Genomic DNA, 24811 nt, shown 5'->3' with positions numbered 1-24811 from the left:
TGTGGCAGCTTTTCTTAAACTCCACCACTGGCTCTTCCTCTTTCCAGAATCGTAAACTCATTTGGTTTCTGTATCCTCCATCCTGCCAGACTACTTATGCCTTGTCTACAGTCAATAGGTCTAATAAAAAGAAAGTTCCACTGTTTCTTGAGAATTTCTTCATAAAACATTTACTATTTTAAGGTCACCCATTCACACTTAATACATAAATCTCTAGACTTAATATGGATTTCTCCCTTGCTTTTTCAGGGGAAGAGATATTTGAACATGCACCTAGATAAAAATGTAAATACACTTGATGAAAAGTACGACTTTCTTACTGCAAAATTCAATTTTAGCAAATTTTTCTTCACTTCCAATATTCTCCTTCCTTCCTAGGTTCCCAAAAGAAGTAAAAGAATTTCTTACGTTACAACTGTCCCCGTAACCTGCCCATAGAGACCTCATCGGTCCACAACAAATTCAAGATGTGATTTTCCAATTTAAACTAAGGTGTCACCTAATTGAATAATACACCCCATTAATTTAAATTAATGAATGAGTCATTGATAAAGGGCACATTCATTAATGAAAAGAAGACATCGTCTCAGTCCGAATTTTAGCAGCAAAACATGACATTGGGAGATACAATTGGTAGAGGAGGCAAGATTTTCTTACCACAACCCAAAAATCATTCCTACTTATCCATGTGACGTCGTGACGGTAATGCCACTATGTGTTTGCCATAATCACAGAACAGAAAGAACTACTTCACGGCAATTCAAATTTATTTTAAAAGGATGTGTGTACGTGTGTGCATACGTGCATAAATATACAGTACATTTAGTATATGCACATATATACACATACATATTATATATCACCTATGTTTAATAAAAATAGAACATCTCCTTCATAAGAGCATCTACTTTATATGTTTAATAAAAATAGAACATCTACTTTATACACCTAATCGAACATATGCTTGACACAGTCATCATGCTAAATTTTAAAACAAGAGTACCAACACTATTAAATCCAGAAAAAGGGTAAAAATCTCTTGTAAACAGTACTGTAACTCACTCTGTAATGTCAGTGCTGTACAGTGTAATTTTAAAAAGAGAATAAAGTAGAAGTATAAATATTTGCAAGATAGAAAAATTTATTATTTTTAGATATGTTATTGTATAATTTAAAAATCCCAAACTGGAAGAAATTATGCTGAGCGAAATAAGTCAAGCAGAGAGAGTCAAGTATCATACGGTCTCACTAATTTGTGGAGCATAACAAAGAACATGGAGGACATGGGGAGATGGAGAGGAGAGGGAGTTGAGGGAAACTGGAATGGGAGATGAACCATGAGAGACTATGGACTCTGAAAAACAACCTGAGGGTTTTGAAGGGGCGGGGGGGGGGGGGTGGGAGGTTGAGGAACCAGGTGGTGGGTAATAGGGAGGGCACGTACTGCATGGAGCACTGGGTGTGATGCCAAAACAATGAACACTGTTATGCTGTAAGTAAACAAATAAAAAAAAAAAAAAATCCCAAACGCTAACCAAAAAAAAAAAAAAGTACAGACTCTCTAACATTGTTAAATATAAATACATGTGAATTGTATAGATCCAACAGTAACCACCAAAAAAGGAAATAAGTAGTAAGAATGTGCAGGAACTATAATGATGGAAACTATAAAGCTACTGAGGGAGATAAAGACTCACATAAACATAGAGATATCATCTTCTTCTTGAATAGGAAGACTCTACACTGTAAAGACATCAGTTTCCTCCCTAAATGAAATCTATAAATTCAGTGCAATCCCAAGGGGGTGGAAAATATGAAATTGACACGATAATTCTAAAGTTTATCTGTGAGGATAAACTTCTGCATATTTGGCATCATTGCATTGGTGTGGGGAGAAAAAGAGAGGCAATTCTGTAACTTGCGCTGGAAAACTAGTCAACCTCCTGGAAAATATCAGGCTGAGGCTCTACCCTTCAGCCTTCACTACAACACATTCCTGATAAATAAGATGCATAAGTATAATACAGTTAAATAATAACAATATTAAGCAAATATTTAGCAATATTTTTTTACCAGGGGAAAAAAACAGATAACGTAAAGGAAAATGTGGACAGTGAAAACATGTTTATCACCAGCTGGATGTTTAAATATAATATGCTGTATCTGAAAAATGGACAACCATGTCTATACTTAAATGTTGGTGCACGAGTAGTTCCGTGAACATGGACAAATATTAGGGTGGTACGTGTAAAAAGGCGGAGGGAGATGCTTGGAAAGATACACCGAAGGTTGCTGCAGGTTACCTCTGAATCGTGAAACCATATACAATCTCTGTTTTCGTTTCTATACTCTTCTCTATTGCTGGAAATTTCTACACGGGTTTCTATAGGCATTTATGCCATGATAAAGGACTTTCTTCTGGAAAATGAATATATAAAAAGGTTGAACAGAATATTAAAACATGAATTAAGATTTCAGGACACTAATCTGGGTTTTCACATTAATGGGTGTGTGACTCTGGGTAAGCCCCCTTCCCTGGGTCAGCCCCCTTCCCTGGGTCTCAACATATTCATCTTTCATTTAACCCTGAAGTCTTTTTTTTTTTTTAAGATTTTATTTTTTAGATTTTATTTATTTATTTGACAGAGAGAAAAATCACAAGTAGGCAGAGAGGCAGGCAGAGAGAGAGGGGGAAGCAGGCTCCCCGTGGAGCAGAGAGGAGCAGATGCGTGGCTCTATCTGAGGACCCTGAGGTCATGATCTGAACCGAAGGCAGAGGTTTAACCCACCGAGCCACCCAAGTGCCCATAACCCCAAAGTCTAAAGCTACCCAAAAATTCTCACTTCGGGAGTAACATTATACGCACACGGGTAGGGGGTGGATCAAAAAATGAACTATGCATTCCAGAATAAAGAGTCATAATGAAAAGAGGGAGGACCAGTAGTTAAAAAGTGTAAATTCTTAAAGAAATGAGGGAAATGTTGGCCACCCCAGACGGGAAAGTGGCAAGACTGCTGTTATAACCAAATCATTGTCTCTCCTGCCTAATCACACACATGCCCTAAACGGCAAGGTCTGAACAGTGTAATCTACCCCGTGCTACTCTCCAACATTAGTTAAGACCTGCAGTCATCGTGATGCTCATGTAATTGGTAATACTGGTATTGAAAACTATATTCATTTCAAGCTCCGGTAGAAACACAGAAAAACATCAATATTTATCAAGGGAGGTAAAAAAGGTAGAGAAAAATTATGACTCTCAAAAGCGTAAAGAAGGTGCCATAAACCACAGAATGGACTTGATTGGAAGAGTGAGCTAAATTGGGTGATTTGTTTTAAAAGCAGTTCCTAGATGTATAGGACTTCGGTATCCATTTATTTTTGTTCTAATTCAACTACAAGTACAAACGCGTCTCATGTCAAGGTTACAGAAGAAAAGAGGAAATCGTTCTGCCACAAATCAGCGACATGACCTAAGTTAGTACTTTAGCTTCTCTAATTTCCATTCCTTCAACCATTATTAAAAAAAAAAAAAAATGAGTGGGTTGGGACAGACATCATCAGTGATCATTTGCATTCAAAACCCTGATTCTATGTTTCTTTTTCATTTCAGACCAAAAATTCGTTTATGCTTACTAAACTGTCTTATCCCTAATCAATCTTAGAGATTTCAGAGATAGTTTAAGAGAATGATAAGAATTTTACTTTAATAATATATACAAAATAACCGATACCATTAGGAAATGTCATGACTCTCCAAGGTGAGGTTTGAGGAACCCAATGAATGATGTTTTTATTCCCTATTCAGTGCGACACTAATTGAAAGACAGTCATGGGAGTCAAATGGAGAACAAAAAAAAAGCAATATTGACGTACACAGTGTAGGTGTTCAGCTGCAGGAACTTACTAGCATATATGCCTAATTCATGGCGAGTATATCCAACTAGTCACCACGTCCGTGGCTACTCTGTGGGGAGCTGCCTCAGAGAGTCCTTGTCTATGCAGGAGAAGAGCAGACTGTGCACTCTGTAGGCTACCAGACCCCACAGAACCTGAGCTACATCATGCTCAACTCTGCCTCCAAAACCACAGTGGGGTCACTCTCTTCCTCTGAGGGGAAGGGATAAGACAGAGAATGGAGAGACATTCAGAGACTGAAATTCTTACTCTAAGGAATCTCCCTCCAGGTGGATACATGAATCAAAGAAAAAGAAAGTCCCTTCACCCTGAAAGTCCCCAGATTTCTTCATTTTCTAATCATGAAGCATCAGGGCTGTCATGTTCCCAAATTCATGGCCATGCTGCTCCCAGGCCAATAATCGCAGTATTTTTTTTTTATTATTTTCTTCAGACCATTTGTGGTCACTGGAAATTTTGCCCCTCAAAGGGTATGAATGCTCTCTCACACACACAGAAATAAAAAAATACAATGCCATTCAATGTCATTCTGAAAACTTACCCCCCATTCTAAGCCCAATCCCAAATGATGTCCAGCCATATTGTTCAACGCATCCCAAAGGTTTCATAACAAAATTAACAACATAAAGATGCCCCAAACTTGAAAATTGTCTCCATTACCAAATTTTCAGGAAAAAGAAAATTGTCCAAAATATTTCAAGTTTAAAGTCAAATTCCCTTGCTCTTCTGAGTTGATGTTGAAATCCTAAACTTAAGATAAGTTGAAGTCCAAATATAAGTTAAAGTCCTCTGATTTCTTTTCCTCATCTCAACCAGACACGCTCTTATGCCTGGGTTATCCTGAATTCCTTCAGGGACACTGACTGGAGTTATCTTCTACCGAAACCTCTCCAAATCTTAATTAGTTCCATGCAAAAATCGCCTGTGTTGCATTGTTGAAGAGCCGAAAGAGTTAACAGACCACACAAGACTATCAGGACAGTGGTTCCACACACAAAATCTAGAAAGCGAGGTACTCCCCAGCCATCAGGGCAACTGTTCCAAGAAAAATGATGCTCCTAGAACCCAGTCCTTTGCCAAGACTACCATGACATCTGAAGGAAGAGGAGTTGATTCTGAGCTTTACCAGAAGGCCATCGGGCTGTGCCAGGTGTCCAGAGATGGATAAACACACAACACACAACACACAACACACAACACACACACACACACACACACACACACACACACACACACACAGAGGGAACAGAAACCCAAGCAAGAGTAATTCTGCACCAAGAGGTTACAGTCGGCCTTTCACATTCCTCACGACTGGAGGGGACCAGATTTACACTCATTACCTTCTCTCAGACGCTGCCATTCTTTCCCGCAACATTTAAACACACACAAACACACACATTGGCAGCAAACCCAGGCACCACACCTTACGTGCAGCCCCTTTATTTTTCTTTCTGGTCAAAACCTCTGAATCTTCTTTTTTCTTTAAGTTTCATATTTCTAACACATCCAGGCTTAGCTGAGTGTGAGCACCAATATGGGTCAGGGTGGCTGTGATCATCCCCTTTTCCCAGGAAACTGCTAAACCCTAAGTAACCTGCCTCTTAGACCTATGTCTCCAAGTGAAGCCGTTGGAGGACTGAGGAGCAGAAGATGCAGACGGTCCTTCTAAAGTCTCCTACCCTAGGGCTAACTGAGGACAAGGCATGACCCCCAGAGGACCCTTACTGCCAGCGCTTTCCATTATTCCAGGCCTGAAGTAGCATCTTTTCTTTTTCTTGGCTACGTATTTTCCTGCAGGCCGGACTACGCCTCCAGTCTGTACTTTCTCTCTGCTCTCTTCTCTCCCCTTCAAGAAGGCTCAGCTTTGTTTTAAATCACCTGCTTTGCTTTGAGGTTGGCCCCTTTCCTTCTCTCTCAGGTAAGCAGGCGTTCTTGCCTTCTTGCCATTACATTGGTGTTCCCTGGCCCAGAGACGCTATTTTCCAACAGGACCCTCTCGTGTTCGTCTCCCATAATGAGATTAGCTTAAAAAGCACTTAGACTGTGAGAACTATTGTTTGAACAGCTAAACCAGCTTTGGACCCAAACTATCAGTATCTTGCTTGAATCCCTTCCAGGAAGTCTGTGTTTCTTTCTCTCCTCCCCCTCCCCCCATTCCTTAGAATCCTTATCCCACAGATCTCCGGGGTGTGCTCCCTAAAGACACAAGCAATTCTCTACTAAGACTCAGAGTAGGTACACAGCCATCAGCTAACACTTCCCTGATCTCTTCACAGTGATACTGTTCTCCACGCAACGAGTCTAGATGTTCTGTACTTCCTTGCTCCCGCCACCACGATCGGGAGTCTATGTCTTTCAGCTTGGCATTCTTTTTTTTTTTTTTCCACAGTAAAAATCTTTAATTTTCCATTTGTGTTCTTAGTTCTTTGGTGCTTTGGTGGTGAAGTCTTTAAAATCCCAGCACACTAAAGTTAAATTAGAAAATTCTTAATAAAAGAATCTATTATGACAAAGTCTGGGGAGGGAGAGAATGATCACACGTAGCTGTCTTCATCAACAATCTAAATTGTGCTTCCAAGGACACAGGTAATTTTTTTTCCCCCCAGCTTTACGGAGATATAACTGACAAATTTTGTAAATGTTATATATTTAAGGTGTACAACAGAATGTATTGATACACATACACGTTGTGAAATGATCACCGCAGTGAAGCTCATTAACATATCCATCACCTCACATAGTTAATATTTTCTTTCTTCTGTGCGTGCATGATAGAAGACTTAAAAATTTCTCTTCTGACAGCAAACAAACAGCGGGAACTGCAGTCCCACTGCTGTAATGGAGAGCTCTGGAATGCGTTCATCTTGCATGACTGAAACTTTGCACTCCTTGCAAACATCCGCCCGTTTCTCTCTCCCCAGCCCCTGGTGATCACATTCTCCCCTCTTGCAAGGTTCAGCTTTAAAAGACTACCTCTCTCGGGGTGCCTGGGTGGCTCAGTGGGTTAAGCCTCTGCCTTCAGCTCAGGTCCTGATCTCAGGGTCCTGGGATCGAGCCCCCCTTGGGCTCCCTGCTAAGGCAGGGACTCTGCTTCTCCTCCGCCTTCTGTCCCCCCCACATGTGCTCTCTCTCATTAACTCTATCTCAAATAAATAAATAAAATCTTTAAAACAAAATCTACCTCTCAACAGTTTCCTTTATTTACTCCTTCAGAGGAATTGTTTCAGTTGGCTCTCAGAAATTTTACCTCTCTCAAGCTTTACCACATCTATGTATTGTTTGTGATCCTGTAAAACTTGGCCGGTGTACCGTCGCTCCTCCCTTAGCCTCCTCCACCAGCCCAACGCCCTTTCCCGCCTCTCTGGGTGGTTCTCCAAGTTCTCCTTAGTGAAATCTCTCTTCTCTTACTGCTCCATCAGCCTGCCTTTCTCCCTTTCACTTCATGATTTTGCTGCTCCTGTCCTGATCCTAACACGGAAGGGTATTTTCCAAACTCTCCAGTGCCTCCTTGAATCCTTGAACAATTCTTTTATCTAGAAACATGTGTAAGAGTCTCTAAGGACCAGTTCATTCCTGGTTTTGTCCTAATTTGGGGGAAAGGAACGGAAGCCTCCCTTTCAGCCCCACGTCCCCACAAGCAGCTCCAACCAACAACTCACAGTCGTTGAACAAAACATGTAGTTTTTGGCTACCTTCACGGTCTGGGGGGTTTGGTTTGTTTGTTTCGACTGAAGCATTATTTGTCTTGGAGAACTAAAACACTTCTCTTTTGGTGTTTCAACACCGGTCTGCTTCTTGACTGTAACACCAGGATCTAACTTTGCAGGTGTGTTTCTGTTCACACCATATTTTCCAGCTTCCTAATGGCTAGTGTGTTTCAAAGACATATCCTGCTGACCCACTCCTGTAAAAAGAATCACACATTTCTGGACAAAGACCAAAAAGGACAGTCTACTGTCTTCAGGCAGTAGCTTCCCTTTACTGAGCTTGAAGCATGAAGCTACCTGATCTGGTTCCACCTGTTAAAAATCAATTACATACATAGGGGCGCCTGGGTGGCTCAGTGGGTTAAGCCTCTGCCTTCAGCTCAGGTCATGATCTCACGGTCCTAGGATCGAGCCCCACATCGGGCTTTCTGCCCAGCAGGGAACCTGCTTCCCCCCATCTCTCTGCCTGTTTCTCTGCCTATTTGTGATCTCTCTCTTCTCTGTGTGTCAAGTAAATAAATAAAATCTTTTTAGAAAAATCAATCACACACATTTTCTAAAGTGCATAATATAAATCAAAAAAACCTCAAGTGAGCTCACTTTCCAATACCTAAAGCCTTAACTCACCCATCATGTACATCAGAGAAATCTTTATTTCCAAATCCCACTCTCTCTGTGTCTTTCTCGAGTTTTCTGGCTTGAAGCAAAAAATGATGAACTCAAACTATTCCGATAAACGGATCCCCTGTTCCCTGCCCAGGTCAGAAGCAGTCCAGGTGAGCAGAGACCAAAATACTCACCTTTGGAAAACAGCGTACGACCTATGGTTCAGCCACTGGATTAAGAGAACGAAGCTGTGAAAATGTCAGGGAAGAGACACATCTCTTCCTTGTTGGGGGACGTCTTGACCCCCTTCTTCTCTTGTCTCAATCTCCCTCAGAGCAGAATTGTGAGGATTTTGGGGTGGAAAACTTCAGTGCAGTTACTGGTCATGGGTAGCTCAACCTCCCCTCTCTGTTTTGTCAGCCAGCCTGCCCACAGAAAGCGCGCTCTTCGTCTATAACTTATAGAGGGGCGCCCTCTGGTGGGGGCATCTGATATTGTTAGGAAACCCACCTGGCTAGAAGACCCAGAGTTGCTAAGTTCATTTGTATCAGTAACAAGACAGAGTTTATATCTGTGTCTATATGTTTATGCCTCTATCTCTATATCTCTAACTACCTGGCTTTCTCTCTACCTCTAGAATACTTCTAAACCCAGGCAGAATGGGTAAAGAAAGACAAGGCAGTATTATCCATTGAGTACTTCAGCCCTGATAACGTTCTCCAAGAACCTACAAATAACAAGTATGCCTACATCGCAGAAGATGTAAGCAACCTATGAAATCGTATCTGAAAAATAACCCTTCAGAGGCTCCCTCCACTGTTGTTATAAAATCTTAATAGAAGCTGGTCTTCCAAGGAAGCAAAACGGGCAGAGTTTCCATATTCTTAAACCAAGAAGGCCCTAAAAAATGAACATGATTGTATTTCCTCAGCTTTGAAGTGTGATTGTTGTTGTCTCTGTTTTGTTTTTCATACAAATATAGCTACAGGGAGTCATTACCGGATTCCTAAAGCTAGAATGATCCTATCATATTAGGGTCTCTCTGCAGAGGGAAAACCTAGGAGGCCAGAGAAAAGTCTGTCTCTGTGATATAGGTGGCCACGGAGAAAGGTCACAGAAAGGTAAAACTGAGGTGCTGAGAACATACATCCTAACCTTTACGGTTGGGCTCACTGGACAGTCCTAGCTTATCTGGTTCGTCACACAAACTCTTCCTTAATGCATAGTACAGATGTCAAAGTCATTTTGCATGAATGTGCCATTTTCCACCTTGAGCGCCAAGAAGAGTCATTCAAAACCGTAAGCAAATTTCATTCAAGGAAGTCCAGGTTCTCACTGACATCTTTTTAACTCTGTCGGAATTTCTCTTGGTGTGGGTTAAATGGCTTCTAGTCCTAGTCCTGTCTGAAAAATTAAATTGAGATGGTTCCTTATTGTATCTTTCAGATTTCAAAAGCTCAAGTCAGCTTTTATGACGAGGAAGGCACTATGATGGGATGAAAAGAAGGTTAAGTTCATAATTATGAGGTCTGGGTTTCTGTTGTCTGGAAATCTGCCTTCTAGGAGTCTTAGTTTCCTTCTCTGCAAACAAAATGATGCCTACAGTATTTCCAGCTGGGGCCTACTTTAGTACCATACATAAATGATGTCTTCACACACACAGATAATGCCAAAGAAAATGACCAGACTGATGATGCTTCCTGAGTTCCCACCAAGTAGCAGAAGCCAGCGTGGGCATTTTACACGTCTTTCATCTCCAATTGCCATTATACCTCTTCCAAGGCTACGTCCTTATCTTATTTAGATGGCAGACGAGCACTTCACATAATCAGACCCACCTGCATCCCAATGTACGTTATGACTTTGCTCTTCACCCTGTGCCAGAAGGACCATCTGCTTATGAGAAATGCAGACTCTCTGGCCCCACCACAGACTCACTGACTCAGAACTGAATTTGAACAAGATTCCCATGGATTCACAATGTTAACAACTGACAGGCACAGGGCAGACCGTGCTACACTCTGGAATGAAGAGAGATGGACTGAGCCACTGTGTTACCTTCTGACAAAGCCACCAAGACAGAGAAATTTAGCAACTTAAAAGTTATCCCCAAATTGGTAAGTGATGGGGCTGAAAGCTGCTCTTGTCTGAATTCAAAGCCGATGCTGTTTCCCCAGCCCATGTTCTTTTCCAGTTGGTGTCAGAGATCCTATTTGACTTCAAATGATAGATGGAAAGGATAGAGATAGAGCTCCATGATATGTACAAACTAATCGTAAAGAGATGTGAATTATGATGCTCTAGTCTACACTGCCCTTCATTGGAGACTCATTAAAACTACAGTTAGTGTCATCCTTTCATTTATTTGTATTAATAAGACAACGATAATTATTGAAAACTACTGTGATGATCTAATAGAAAAAATTAAATCCACAATTAGGACCAAGCAATTAAATGAGCTAAAAAAACACTTTAATAATTTACATGATAATGAGATCACGTTATGGCAAAATTTGGAATGCTAGAAACCTAGCAGATGATATTAATACAGAGAAACCATCAAAGGAAGCATTTACCTTTTTCATTAAGAGCAAATTATCCCTTTAATATGGCCTCTCACAGATGACAGGAAAAAAAAAAACAAAAAATAAATTATTTTATTTGGATTTTTTAAAACTCTGTAAGTTGTGATAAAAGAAAGAATTCAAAGATACAACGTTGGGGTGCTGAGCGACGGTAGTTTCCTTTATAATAGAATTTCTGTAGGACTGGTAAACATTGACTCGTAGTAATTACTTAGAATTACATAATATACTGATGTTGAAGAATGCTGTGAGGAGGAACATACTATTTTATTACACCTTTACATCATCTCCCCCAGAAGGCTGTATGGCATACATGGAAATGCCCTGAGTCATTTTATGAAGTCACACTTTACAGAATTTAAATGATTCCAAGTAGATTCACTTTATTTTGCATTTTAAGAGCCTGTTTCGAGATTCAACCCAATTGTAGATCTCTCTCATATGACACTTCTTTCATGCCAAGGAAAGAATAAAATAGTCTTATTTATTATTATTCAAACATCATCTCTAGCCATTCCAACTTTATACCACAGAGCACTCCCATCCTAGATGTACCTGGAGAATGACAACTTCAATCTAAGATCTAACAGAAAAAGTAAGAGGAAATCCTTCAAATAGAAACAACAATCAAAAAAACTACTCCATCACGTTGTTTAAGAACATTACTTTACAAGGTAATTTCAGGCAGAGCCGACCAGTGGAAAGACTGGACAGAGAGCACGGCAGACCCCAGGAGCCCATAGGGGTCCTGAAGGCAGGTAAGTATTTGAGCAGGGACGGTAAGACTTCATACACACATAAAGAGTGCTCGTTCACCCAGCCCTCCTACATAAAGTAATTATTCGATCTTCAGGACAAACTCTCTAGGTAGGAAGAAGAGGAGGATCCCGCTGTGCAAACTGAGACTCAGAGAAATTCAGTAACATGTCCAAGACCCCATGATCAATACATGCCTGAGCTTGGCCCAAGTCAGGTGTCCCGGGCTTCTACGAAGACACGGTGCTTCTGTTTCAGAAATGTGCTATTGACTCTCTATGTCAAACTGATGTATGATGCTGATTTGTGTTCAGTTTAACAAATGTCACTCCATACTGGTAACCTTGAAATACAAAATGTGAAAGTATTCCTTCCCACAAAGACAAATCAAGGTTTCTTCTATCCCAATAATTTGAGTGAGAAAAGAAAATAGTCATAATACTAAAATCTTTTCTTAGGAAACCGGTCGTTATTTCACAGCAAAATATATTCACACTGACATTAGCAGGGCTCTTACGCAGTTGATGAGATCGTTACCACTTCAAAACTACACCATGAGCGAGTTTGAAAGACCTGCTTAAAACTGGATAAGAGAATAGCTTCATGAAAGCAAAACTCAGGTTTGGAGGAAAGGAAAATGAACATATATTAAGTGCACACACGCACAAGGCACTTTTCGGGGAGCTGATCAATGCATTATTATTTTCAGTGACAACTTTAGGTGTCACATATATTTTACGAAGGATACACAGTGGGATGCGATAAGGGTCTCCAAATCATTTTCCCTAAACCATGTGTCTGGTGGAGTAGTTTGGGTTAAGTTTCAGGTACTTTAGAAGTCATGTTCACACTTGTTCTCCCCAGTTTTTGCGACGATAAGGAACTTGCTTGATTCAAGGACTTTATCGGGGTTTTTTAAAGATTTATTTATTTGAGAGAGAGCATGCAAGCAAGAGGGGAGGGACAGAGGGATAGGGACAGAGAGAATCCCACTCTCACTCTGCCCTAAGCATGGAGCCTGACATGAAACTCAATCCCAGGACCTTGAGATCATGACAGGCTGCTTAACAGAAGGAGCCATCCAGGCACCCCAAGGACTTGATTGTTTTGAGTTCTAGGTTTTAAATGATACCTACAGACTGTATGTATTAAGCTTTTTCACTTTTTTACCCTACCAGTCAACTTTTTCATCTCCTCTACCCAATCTATGTGTAGTACTAGCCTAGGGTGTACACCCTTCCACATCCTCTTTCAAAAGAAAGGGGGTGGGGAGGAGAGAAGGACAGAAAAAAGGAAGGAAGGAAGGAAGGAAGAAGGGAAGAGAAGAGGGAAGAGAGAAGAGGAAGGAAGAAGGGAAGAGGAAGGAAGAGAGGGAGAAAGGCAGGGGGGAGGGATGGAGGGAAAAAATTTACACAAATTTCAACTTTTCTTTTGATTTCATTTACAATATTTTTTGCCACAAAAATTTTAAGTGTCTTATACCAAAATGTGTTTCTCTTTCCTTTATTATATTCCAAGTGTCCTGTCTTTGTTCACCAGGTCTTTCCAACCCTGAGGCTACACATACATAGTAGACTTCATTTCTTTTTAGATTTTTATTGATTACTTTTTATGTTGCAATAGTGTTTCTTGATGTCATTAATCTCTTCAATCTGTGTAGATTTGCGACCTTTCTTATTTCTAAGTATGTAGTGTTGTTTTCTCTCTTTTTTCTCTAGTTCAACAGGATTTTATTGATTTTCTTGAAAACTCAAATAAAAATAGTTTTACTTTATCCTTTCTATTTCATTTTTATTACAGGACTTAAGGTTAGCATTTCCCTTTATCTATTTTTTGGTGTTGCTTTTCTTGTGATTTTCGGGGGAAAAAGCATAAAGTTCCTTTTTTTGGATCACCAACTGGAGTTATTCCTTAAGGAGAGGTTTTGCTGAAGTGATTTGTGTTTATGAAGTATTTTCCTTTACAATGTTTTCAAAATAGTTCCTAATCTCTAAGTTGGGTTTTAATTTCTGTTTTGATTCATAATTAATTTGGGAGTGTGGCTCTTCATTTCCCATGGTTGAGGAGGTGGGGTCTCCTTATTTATTACTAATTTTATTTTATCCCAACACAAAATGTAACATGTAGCTTATAGGAGATCTGCCCTTTTTTACAAGCTTTCTTCATAGCCAAGTACATGGTTAATTATGAATATTTCATGGATACTAAAACTATATTTATATTTGAAAGTGTACATCTCTCTCTCTCTCTCTATATATATATATATATACATATATATCTTTTATATGATGTTTATTGATCCCATTCAGATTCTCTATGTCCCTATTTTGTCTACTAGATCTGACTCCAGCAGGCTGGTACCATTAGCTCAAAAGTTTTGCCAATGCTGAACTCACTTGTTCACGGTTTTACATGTGACCCCAGTACGGAGGTGTTTACCCATTTACAGTGCGCATGTTGTGAGACCTCGGAAACTGCATCCAGCATTCACCAGCCTTAGCTCAACCTCAGTGGCTGTGAAAGACCCCAGGCCTGTTTTCTCTTTGGAATTCTCTGACGCTTGAGTTCTCAGACTCCCTGCCATCCTCCTGAGCCACCTCAGCTGTACCTTTAAGACAGTGGACACGTCCTCTCTCCCTTTCCCTTTTCCCCTTCTGGGCAGTGCCCAGTACTTGGTCTCTAGAAAGGTCTCGTGTTGTGAGGGGACAAGCCTAGCTTGTAAATCTATCAAACCTCCACCCGACAAACCTATCAAACCTCCACCCGACTAAAAGTTTGTCCTGTGCTCCTGACACCTCCTCGTCTTATCACTTCCCTTGATCATGCCCCAGATCCCTGAACTCACGACCCAACTCCCACATTGGCTTCAGTAATACAGAAAAGTTAGTTCTAGATTAATAGCTTGCCTTTATATCTTTTCTTTCCCAATATTCCATTTTTGGCATTTGAAGTGTCCATATTCTTGTTATCTATTTAGATAGATAGAGAGATAGGAAGGTAGACATGTAAAGTCATTACTTGCCACTGAATGCCCTCATATCCTTCTTTTTCCATCTTAAATTCTTTCATCTGATACATTATTCCATTGGAGTACATTCTCAAACAATTGTCTCTCTTGAGGTCCATAAATGACACACTCTCCGCGAATCACTGAATACCCACAATACTTTATCCTTTCCACCACTAACTGAACAGGTGAACTATGTCTTCACTAGGTATGGGACTCTGGTGGCACGGAGCTTTTCTGTCTGTAAACTCAAAACCGTCTTTCAAACTTCGATGTTACAGAGGAGAATCACACTCTCTCTAGAGCCTTCTTTATTTTGAAAGTAAATCATTCCAGCCTACAAGCTTGTAAAATTTCTCTTAATCTTTACAGTTCAGGTATCTTACGAGGACTTACTGAGGTATGTGTCTTTTCTCCCCAATCATGCTTAGAATTAATCAGGATTCTTTTTCTAGTTTCACTGAGATATCTATGATGAATATATTTAAGGTGTGTATCATGATGTTTTGATATACATATACACTGTGAAATGAATACCAAAATCAAGCAAGCTAACCTGTCCACCAGCTCACACAGTTACTGTGTGTGTGTGTGTGTGTGTGTGTGTGTGTGTGTGTGTGGTGAGAACACTTAAGATCTCCTCTCTTAGCAACTTTCGAGTATACAATACTGCATTACTAACTATAGTCACCATATCGTACATGAGCCTTCTAGAACTTACGCATCTTAAAACTGAAATTTTGTTCCCTTTAACATCTACCCATTTTCTCCACCTTGCCCCCCCACCCCCTGGTCCCCTGGTAACCACGCTTTTGTGAGTCTGACTTTTTTAGATTCCACACACAAGTGAGATCATGCAACATTTTTCTCTCCCATGTCTGGCTTCCTTCACTTGGCATAATGTCCTCCAGGTTCATTTGTTGTCACAAATGGCAGGATTTTCTACTTTTTTTAAGGCTGAATAACTGTATGTGTGTGCACATATAAAAAGTCTTTATTCATTTATCTGTCAATAGATACTTAATTGTTCCATATCTTGGCTCTTGTGAATAATGCTGCAATCAACAAGGGATTGTAGATATCTCTTTGGAATAGTGATTTCATTTCCTTTAGATATATACCTAGAAGTGGAATTTTAAACTATGGACTCGAGAATTCAACTCAGAGAAGTTCTCTTATATATATATATATACTCAAACATATATATATATATATATATACTCACATACTCACAAACATATATATATATATAAAATTTCACTTCCATCTAAAACCTTTTCTTCTTTTATGACTCTCATATTTACATGCTGGGTCTCCTGAATGTACTCTCCATGTTTCTTTTCTTTGTCTTCATAATTTTTGATGGCCTGTATTTGTGTTCACTGTTTTAAGTTATTCCTTCTGCCATGTAGAAGAAACATTAAAAAATATGAATCCAATTCAGCCATCTTCTCCTTTAATTCATCTACTAAATACTTTAATTCTTTTTTTTTTAATTTAGGGAAGTGTTTGTTGTTTTTTTTTCTATCTGATTTACTTAAAATATTAATGCAGAAGAAGTAAGAGATAGAAATACAGAGGAAGAGAAGAGAGGTGAATCCCCTCCAACATTTCTGTTTTGTTGGTGCTATCAAGTCAGGCTTTTCTACTGGCTCCTCTCTGAAGTCTCCTTTGCTCTGATCCCTGGTTTTTTCCTTGCACGGTCATGGGCCTCAGAGCATATGACCAGCAGCAGGAGCTGGAATGCTGGGAGCACAGGGCTCTCTGACCACTTGGGTCAAATTCTAACATTTAGAAAATCAATATCCTGAGTAGGGATCTGGAAGAAGCCTCTTTCCTGCTGGTCTCCTTCACTCCAAAAGCTGACAAAGGCTTGAAAAAGATGACAAAGACTTGTGAAGTGTTAAGTAATTTAACAAAGATCACAGATAGTGCATGGAACACCTATGATGAGAACCAGGTTCCTTATTTCCATTTTTGTTCTCACAAAGCTGCAGCACGTCCTTCTACTATAAAATCCATTTTTATATTTTTTTGCAATTAGAAGGTGTCAATGACAATGAACACATTTCCTGCACTCAGATATATAATTTGCATTATCGCTTTGACTAGAAGGAAAAAATACTGGTGCTGTTTGGCTTAACAAGCAAGTTCTTCACGATGGGAGGAAATGAGAAGGAACACACTTTGGAGAGACGGGGTCTGTGAGCTCTGAAGAGGGTAGAGGGTGAACAGTGGGACAGGGAGAGCCTCAAGAAGGCTTCCCTGAGAGCTTGGTCAACACACTGAAACTTCGCCCTTCAGTGGAACTGAAGATGACAGCAGGGAAGCCTAATTCCCATCATATTTGGATGGTGTCACATGTTGTATAATCAACAGGAGGTGATTATATGTCCCTTGAGCTACTGATAACGCTGTCCCCTCGTGGGGGGCAATGGGATGCAGCAGCCAACGGGGAGGCCCCAGACATGGCTAGCCAGCTCTCCTTCATTCTCCCACCTCAAGGGCGCATAACTCATACCTGAACCCTCGTGCTCAGATTGTCCACTGCTCTGAGCACTGTCTAAAAGCACAAAAGCATGTCACCCCAGACCCAGCTGCTTGAAGATCTCACGTACCCCATTTGCGGCTGGGGATGCATCAGCTGTCTTGACTTGGTTTTAATACCATGATAAGAGAAGATTTCTGTTTCTTGCATTTCTAAGAAAAATGACTCAATCAATCTACACATAAACTTTTTCATAACAGTTAAATATTTTAACTGGGAAAGTATAAGAGAATCTTAAACTAGAATGTCCTAGCAAAAAGTGTGTGTGTGTGTGTGTGTGTGTGTGTGTGTGTGTGTATATATATATATATATAAAATGTCTTGCCTACTTACGATATGAAGTCTTTAAAAAAAAAATCTTTATACACTTTGAATTAGCAGTACCATTTCCATAACTTACAGAAGTTCCAAACACTTATCCATATGCTTGCTAATTCCAGACAAAATATTAAGTAGCAATAATAGCAATATTAAATGTAGGAGCTGATAAATTACAGCACATCAGTATGGTAAGACCCCTTGCCCCAATGAAAGTGAATGTTAGATAGAACACTTTTAAAAACATGGGAAAATTCCAGGCTTGGGAAGATCTACAAGCTCAAATATGTCTTGCTCTCTCCTCTGTTCATGCCATTCCTGAGAAAGCTCCTTCGTACTAATGGCAAAATGGCGACTACAGGCTTTCACCCTATGTTAGCGGGCATAATTCTGGAAAGAGACCTTCTCTATTTCAACAATTCTTGAAAAGAAATCGTAGTATTTTATGAGTGAACTTAAATGTATCTTCCTCTAGCTAAATCAAGGGACATGGGCTTCATGGATTACACTTCATCACGTGCTCACATCCAGCATGAAGTTTAAGTCCATGTGAACCACATGGACCAAAATGAGCATGCTGTCAATCAGATGAAAGGGACAGAGGATTTCTGGATCATATGGCAAATCTTTTAATTTTTGAATAACCTCATACCATTTTTCATAGAAACTGCATCATTTCATATTCCCACCACAAAAGAGCCATGCTAACTTGAAGTCAAAATCTCAAAGAGACATTAGCACTTTCATGTTCATTACAGCATTATTCACAATAGCCAAGACATAGAAACAACTTAAATGCCCATGAATGGATGCATGGAAAAAGAAAATGCAAGACTGACCTACAGTGGAATATTATCCAGCCATAAAAAAGAAGGAAATCCTGCCATTGGCAACAACATGGATGAGCCTGGAGGACACCATGCTGAGCGAAATGGGCCAGACACAGAAGGACCAATACTGCATGATTCGACTTAGATGAGGTATCTAAACTCTTCAAATTCACAGTGGCAGAGAGCAGAATGATGGTTTCCAGAGATGGAGGGAGGGAAATATATATATATATATATATATATATAGAGAGAGAGAGAGAGAGAGAGAGAGAGAGAGAGAGATCCCTTCTTATAGCTGTTGTGGCAATGCTGGACACAGATCAGTCTGGCTGTGGACATCTCTGTTACATTGAACTTTCAGTCCCAGACCTCATATTCGCCTGGAGATTCTCCAGAAATATCCCAACTAAAATTTTCTTATTACAAATTTTTAAGCATATACTGCCTGCCCTCTGGCAACTCAGCAGACCAAATTTGGGATCCAATATTGCAAAAGCCTCAAAACAAGCTAGCTTGGCAGAGCAACATCCATGCCCAGTAGCCATGCCTATGAGACCGATTTCAACCTTCAGACCCATTGCATCAGCATTAAACACTGTGACAGAACAAGCTCACTCGCAAAAAGTCTTGGAAGACAAGGATAAATCTACAGGGCCTGGCAGTCAACAAAGTCAGAGACATCATGACAATAAAGGAGCATATTTTTGGAAGACAGAGGAACTGAGAGAGACTAAGACCACTTTTGGGTATGGGAGATGTCAGTGGGGATAAGTGAATGTGAGAGCTTATCAGAGAGAAGCAGAACAGGAGGTCTCCCCCAGCTTGGTGGTCATCGTGGGACGTAACAACTGTAGCCCATCTTCATAGCCTGAGGAGAAAATAGTTTGAGGTTGTTTGTTATTTTATGAAATCTCTCACCTATCAGGAGGCATGAAATCTACCATTAATTTCAATCATAAACACAATAAAAGCCTGGAGACTCATGTAATTTCATCATTAGATTATTCTGTTTATGTTAATGCATATCTTTAGGGTACCTCATCATATTTACAACTGGAAAATCTCTGAAACAATATTAGCATATTTAGTTTATTTGTCTGCTTTTGATTAAAAGTGGGAATAAATTACATGGTGATTTTAGAAATGAAAGAAGAGACTGCAATGGTAGCTAAAGCATGATGTGGTCCAGAAGGTAGAAGCAAAGTCATAGGAAAGATGGAAGAGGAAAAGTCAAGCAATTATGAAGCACTTACTGATTCAGGCACTGAACTAGTCATTTTATACCTATTGTCTCAGTTCTTCTGATAATCCCTTGCAAGATACAAGCTTTATCTCACCCATGGGAAAACTGAGGCCAAGAGAAATAACTCACTCAAAGGTTTGTTGTAGATTTGATGGCCATGAATGAATTAGAATTTGAGCAAAGAAATCCATTCCATGGACGTAAAGTCCAAATTGTTATACATACACACACACACACACACACACACATACACATGCATTTATGTTCATGTACATGTATGAATATATGCCATTAGCCATAAAGTAGATTGAGGAAGAATATGTACAGTGATCAACTTAGACTTCTCTATCAATTGGAGAAAAACTCCAGAGCACAAAACCTTCAAGAATTAGGATTTCTCTCATTCTTACAGCACAACCTTCTTTCCAGTGTACAATTTTTGTGTGTGACATTCCCAGATCCTATATTTTCTACAGTTAAATTACGGCATGATTCCTGAAGGTCTGAATCATCTGTTGAGAAAAGAAGTGATACTTGACTAACAGCCATGGAACCAATTAAAATCCTTCCCAGCCATAGAAAGTAAATAAAAAGCCTTTTACTGATGTCAGACCAAGGCAAATTCTAATACAATGGGGAGATAGTTGAAAAGAGCACACTCTAATTTTAGCAACTGATGTGTCTGTGGTGACTCTTCATGTTAAGATATATTATAGTGGTTTGTACTCATTGTATGGATGTTTGGGAGTCCACTATACACCATCTTAAATTAAATGAATATGTCCTGGGCATGTTTTCAAAAGAATTAGCAATCCTTTGTTTAAAAATATAATTGACATAGTAAAGGTAATTAACCTTTCTGAAGTTAAATTTTTTAAAGATTTATTTATTTATTTATCTATCTATCAGTGAGACCACAAGCAGAGGGAGTGGCAGTGAGAGGGAGAAACATGCAGAGGGAGAAGCAGGCTCCCTGCTGAGCAGGGAGACCGATGCAGGATTTGATCCCAGGACCCTGGTATCATGATCTGAGGCAAAGGCAGAAACTTAACCGACTTACCCACCCAGGCGTCCTTCAGATTAAAATTTTAAAATGTTTAATAGTTGATTATGTTCTTTCAAAATGATATAGCTCATTTAATTTCCCCTTATATTATCTGTAACAGCCCACATGATTTTATAGGATTTTAAATCAAGTGTTTTTGTTTTTGTTTTTATTTTCTAAGTTAATTCTCTCCTCTAACATTCATCCAACCCTAAAACAGCTAAAGCCTGGGGTGCCCAGGTGGCTCAGTCAGTTAAACGTCTGACTTTAACTCAGGTCATGATCTTAGGGTCCTGGGATTAAGCCCCACATTGGGCTCTCCACTCAGCGGGGAGTCTGCCTATCCCTCTCTCTCTCCCTTTGCCCTTCCCCTTTCTTGTGCTGTCTCTGTCTCTCTCTCCCTCAAACAAATAAAATCTTTTTTAAAAAATAGCTAAAATCCGGGGCACCTGGGTGGCTCAGAGGCAGAAGCCTCTGCCTTCGGCTCAGGTCATGATCCCAGGGTCCTGGGATCGAGCGCCGCATCGGGTTCTCTGCTCAGCAGGGGGCCTGCTTCCTCCTCTCTCTCTGCCTGCCTCTCTGCCTACTTGAAATCTCTGTCTGTCAGATAAATAAATAAAATCTTTAAAAAAAAATAGCTAAAATCCCACAAGAAAAAGAGTGCTAAATTTCCTCTCTTATATATTTTCCTAATCACAATGATAGCGATAATAGTCCGTTTTTACTTATTGATTTTACTATTTACCGGACACTGCACTGTGTGCTTGATGTGGATTATGACGACTAGTCCACGTAGTTCATGTAGTACAGGAGACCTATAAGTTACCTATGACTACTATTCCCAGTAGACAGATGTGGAAACGAGCTGAAGGAGCCCCAGTGACTGGTCTAGTGTCGCATAGCAGATCGGGGGCAGCGGGGGTGAGCGGTGCGGGGAGGGCCTGGGTCCCAAGCCATATGTCTTCAGAATTTCAACAACTGACTATCACAAGCCGATGAAAAGTGTTACTAAGATGTGTGGGCAATGTCTTTCAGCTCATCTGAAGGCCTGATAGCTTACTCTCAGAAACATCTGCATGGCTAACACTCATTCTACTCTTCATCCTCATCTGAGGAAAGTACTAGAACCAAGCTGCGTTCACATGGGCGGGCTGACACGTGAATGGTGATCACGCCAGAATGGACACCGCCTACTGTATAATAAGATTCACAACAGGGACCTGGTACCGAGGAGGTGATCTCAGGAGAGAGCCAGACTAGCTCAGGTACAGAAATGCCAAGTGATACAAGCTTCAACATGGAAGGAAGCAATTGAATGTCCAGAAGATCTGATGCAACCTTCATTCACTTAGACATTAACGTCCAAGACCGTCCGTGACCCAATAGCTTCACTTCCCTGCCTCTCCCGCAGAACTGATGAATCTCTCTGCTTTATAAGCCGGTTCCACTATTTGCTAAATCTTTTAAATATGTAAATTGGCTTTGATTCACTCAGCTAATGGCTGTGTCTAATGTCTCCATTAACCTGAACTTCTAGAACAGGTTTAGACCAACTACAGCTAGTGGGCCAAAGCTAGCTTCCTTGTTTTCACACGGCCTGTGAGCTAAGAATGACCTTTATGTTTTGCAATGGTAGGAGAAAGAAACAGAACAAAAGAAAAATATGTTATGACACACGAAATTTATATGGATTTCAAACTTCAGTTTGGAAACAAAATCTTACTGGAAACGAGGCATTCACATTTGTTCACATATTGTCTATGGCTGCTTTGTCACTACAAGGGCTGAAATGAGGGTTACAACAGAAGCTACCTGGCTTTTAAAGCCTAAGATGTTTATTATCTCCCCACTTACATGGTCTATATGAGCTCTGCTTCTAGAACAGAGCTCCATACTGATAAGACTTTTTTTTTTTTTTTGCTTTTTTCACTTCTTTATCCCTAGCGCCTAGAAATGAACATTCAAATAAATGTACTCAGGAAGGAAAGGAGGAAGGGAGGGGGAAACGGAGGAGAGAATTTGTCAATGAACCCATCCTGCAAATGAAAATTAAAACAAAGGTCTTTGTCAAGAGCCCTTTAGACAATACTTTAGCATTCTATCGTACCCTTTTGCAACTGATTTTACTACTTCTTTACCTCTACCTCGTCCCAAAAGCTGTATACTAAGTAATACCTAACAACTATCCGTTGCCTAGCCAGGCTATGCTATTTCTTGTTCATGCAGCATTTTCTCCCTTCATATCCTTTTTCCCTTAAGATGCTAATTTTTGCCTCTCTGCCTAGTGCAACGCTGTTCATCCTTTGAAGTCCAAATTCAACAGCATCTTCTCCACATGGTCTTCCCCAGCCTACTCAGAATAAATGGTTTCCTCCTCTTCACCCATACATGGCCACATGGAGTCAATAATTCCAACATATAAACAAATTAAGTTTAACTCTTTTCCTTCTTAACAAAATCCTGAGCGCCTTAAAATCAAAGGATTATGATAGTTATTTCATCCAGTGCACCTGACCCTGATATATGAGAAACACTTAATAACTGCTTGGTAAACAAATCAATAAACAGCCAATAGTCCGGAGGGGGTTAACCCTAAAAAAGATCCTGCCAGTCAATCTGACTTGACTGTAATTTTCGATCTTAATAAAACATCCTGTGAAACTAAATTGCATTATTATTTTAAATGGGAATTACAACCTCTCCCCACTAAATGTTTCGTGCAAAGACAGCATCAGAATCGGGAGGAAAGCTCCCCAGGTGACCACTGCAAGGAGATTTTTACTCATGTCTTGAAAAAGTTTGGATCTGAAGTTGCCAAAATTAAATCATTCATAATCTTATGAGGGAGACAAATACGTGTCTGCCTTGGGCTGAGCTAAACCTGCATCTTACTTAAAACACTCTGTGAGAACAAAAACCATCATTGTGCTGGTTTTTTTAATATTCCCAGTGCCTGCTCCTGGTGAACCATCAATAAATATTTGATTAATGGGAGAACGTCGGTACAAAGTTAGGAGGGAGAGACGGATGGATCCACGAACAGACGGAAGGATGAGTCAGCGTATGGGTGATAGACGGAAGGACAGCGGTGAGAAAGGACTGGACACTGGAGATGAAAGGGAATATGAGGCTCCGTTTTAAAAATGTGCCCCAGACCTGCCCTCGGTAACACCAGGCTCACGTGGAGAAGATTTAAAGATAGGAATGTCGTAAATTTACATAATGCATCACTGCAGACATGGGTCGAGGCTTCACGATCAAGCACATCTACCAGTCGCCGTCCCACCTGTCAGCCAGCTTTCTACCAGCTTCCCCGTCCCCAGCACAGCTGACCTTCACGTTTACTCCACACACAAATGAGAAACTCGCCTACTACACACTAACACGCTCTCTAGCTGATGTGTTTCAGCTCTTACCGTGGTTAAAATTTCACTGTTCAGTTCAGGTCACGAGCGCGCAGCGGCGGGATGGAATGCGTGTGCAGTATGGAGTCTGCTTTGGATTCTCGCTCTCCATCTGCCCGCACCCCTCCCAACCTTGATCTCTCTCTCCTTCAAATAAATAAATAAATAAATCTTTTTTAAAAATTTTATTGTCAGGACGCCTGGGTGGCTCAGTGGGTTAAAGCCTCTGCCTTCGGCTCAGGTCATGATCCCAGGGTCCTGGGATTGAGCCCCATATCGGGCTCTCTGCTCAGCAGGGAGCCTGCTTCCTCCTCTCTCTCTGCCTGCCTCTCTGACTACCTGTGATCTCTGTCAAATAAATAAATAAATAAATAACTTAAAAAAAATTTATTGTCATGTGATCTTGGGATGATAGAAGTATCATGTGGTGTAAGTGCCAGGGAAACTGGAAATATCAGTATATTATATGTTTAGTAGAGTTTATTCATCTGGAACTTACGTAATCCATACAACCCTAGGGCAGGTACAATTATTATTCCCATTTTATAGATGAAGAAACTGAAGTCGATAAAGAGTAAATCATTTGTCTAAAGCAACCTAGTTAATATGGTGGCAGGGCAGGAATTTAAACCCAGGATTGTCTGAATCCAAAGCCTGACTTGTGCTATTATACTTGCCATTCTGCATTAGAACTGCCCGTTTTGGGGCACCTGGGTGACTCAGTGGGTTCAAGTCTCTGCCTTCGGCTCAGGTCATGATCCCAGGGTCCTGGGATCAAGCCCCACATTGGGCTTTCTGCTCAGCAGGGAGCCTGCTTCCTCTTCTGTCTTTTTTTTTAAAAAA

At 40.3% G+C, this 24811-nt stretch overlaps 1 protein-coding gene across 1 annotated transcript in view; it reads right to left on the bottom strand.

Moving 5' to 3' along the window:
• Positions 1–24811, bottom strand: part of GPC5 (glypican 5) — a 1459668-nt gene that overhangs the window by 1239390 nt on the left and 195467 nt on the right. The gene's annotated exons all lie outside the window — the stretch shown is intronic.

Source organism: Meles meles, chromosome 14 (assembly GCF_922984935.1).
Source record: "Meles meles chromosome 14, mMelMel3.1 paternal haplotype, whole genome shotgun sequence".
Lineage (NCBI taxonomy): Eukaryota > Metazoa > Chordata > Mammalia > Carnivora > Mustelidae > Meles > Meles meles.
The sequence above is the reverse complement of the archived record's forward strand: the minus strand, read 5'-3'. Positions and strand labels throughout refer to the sequence as shown.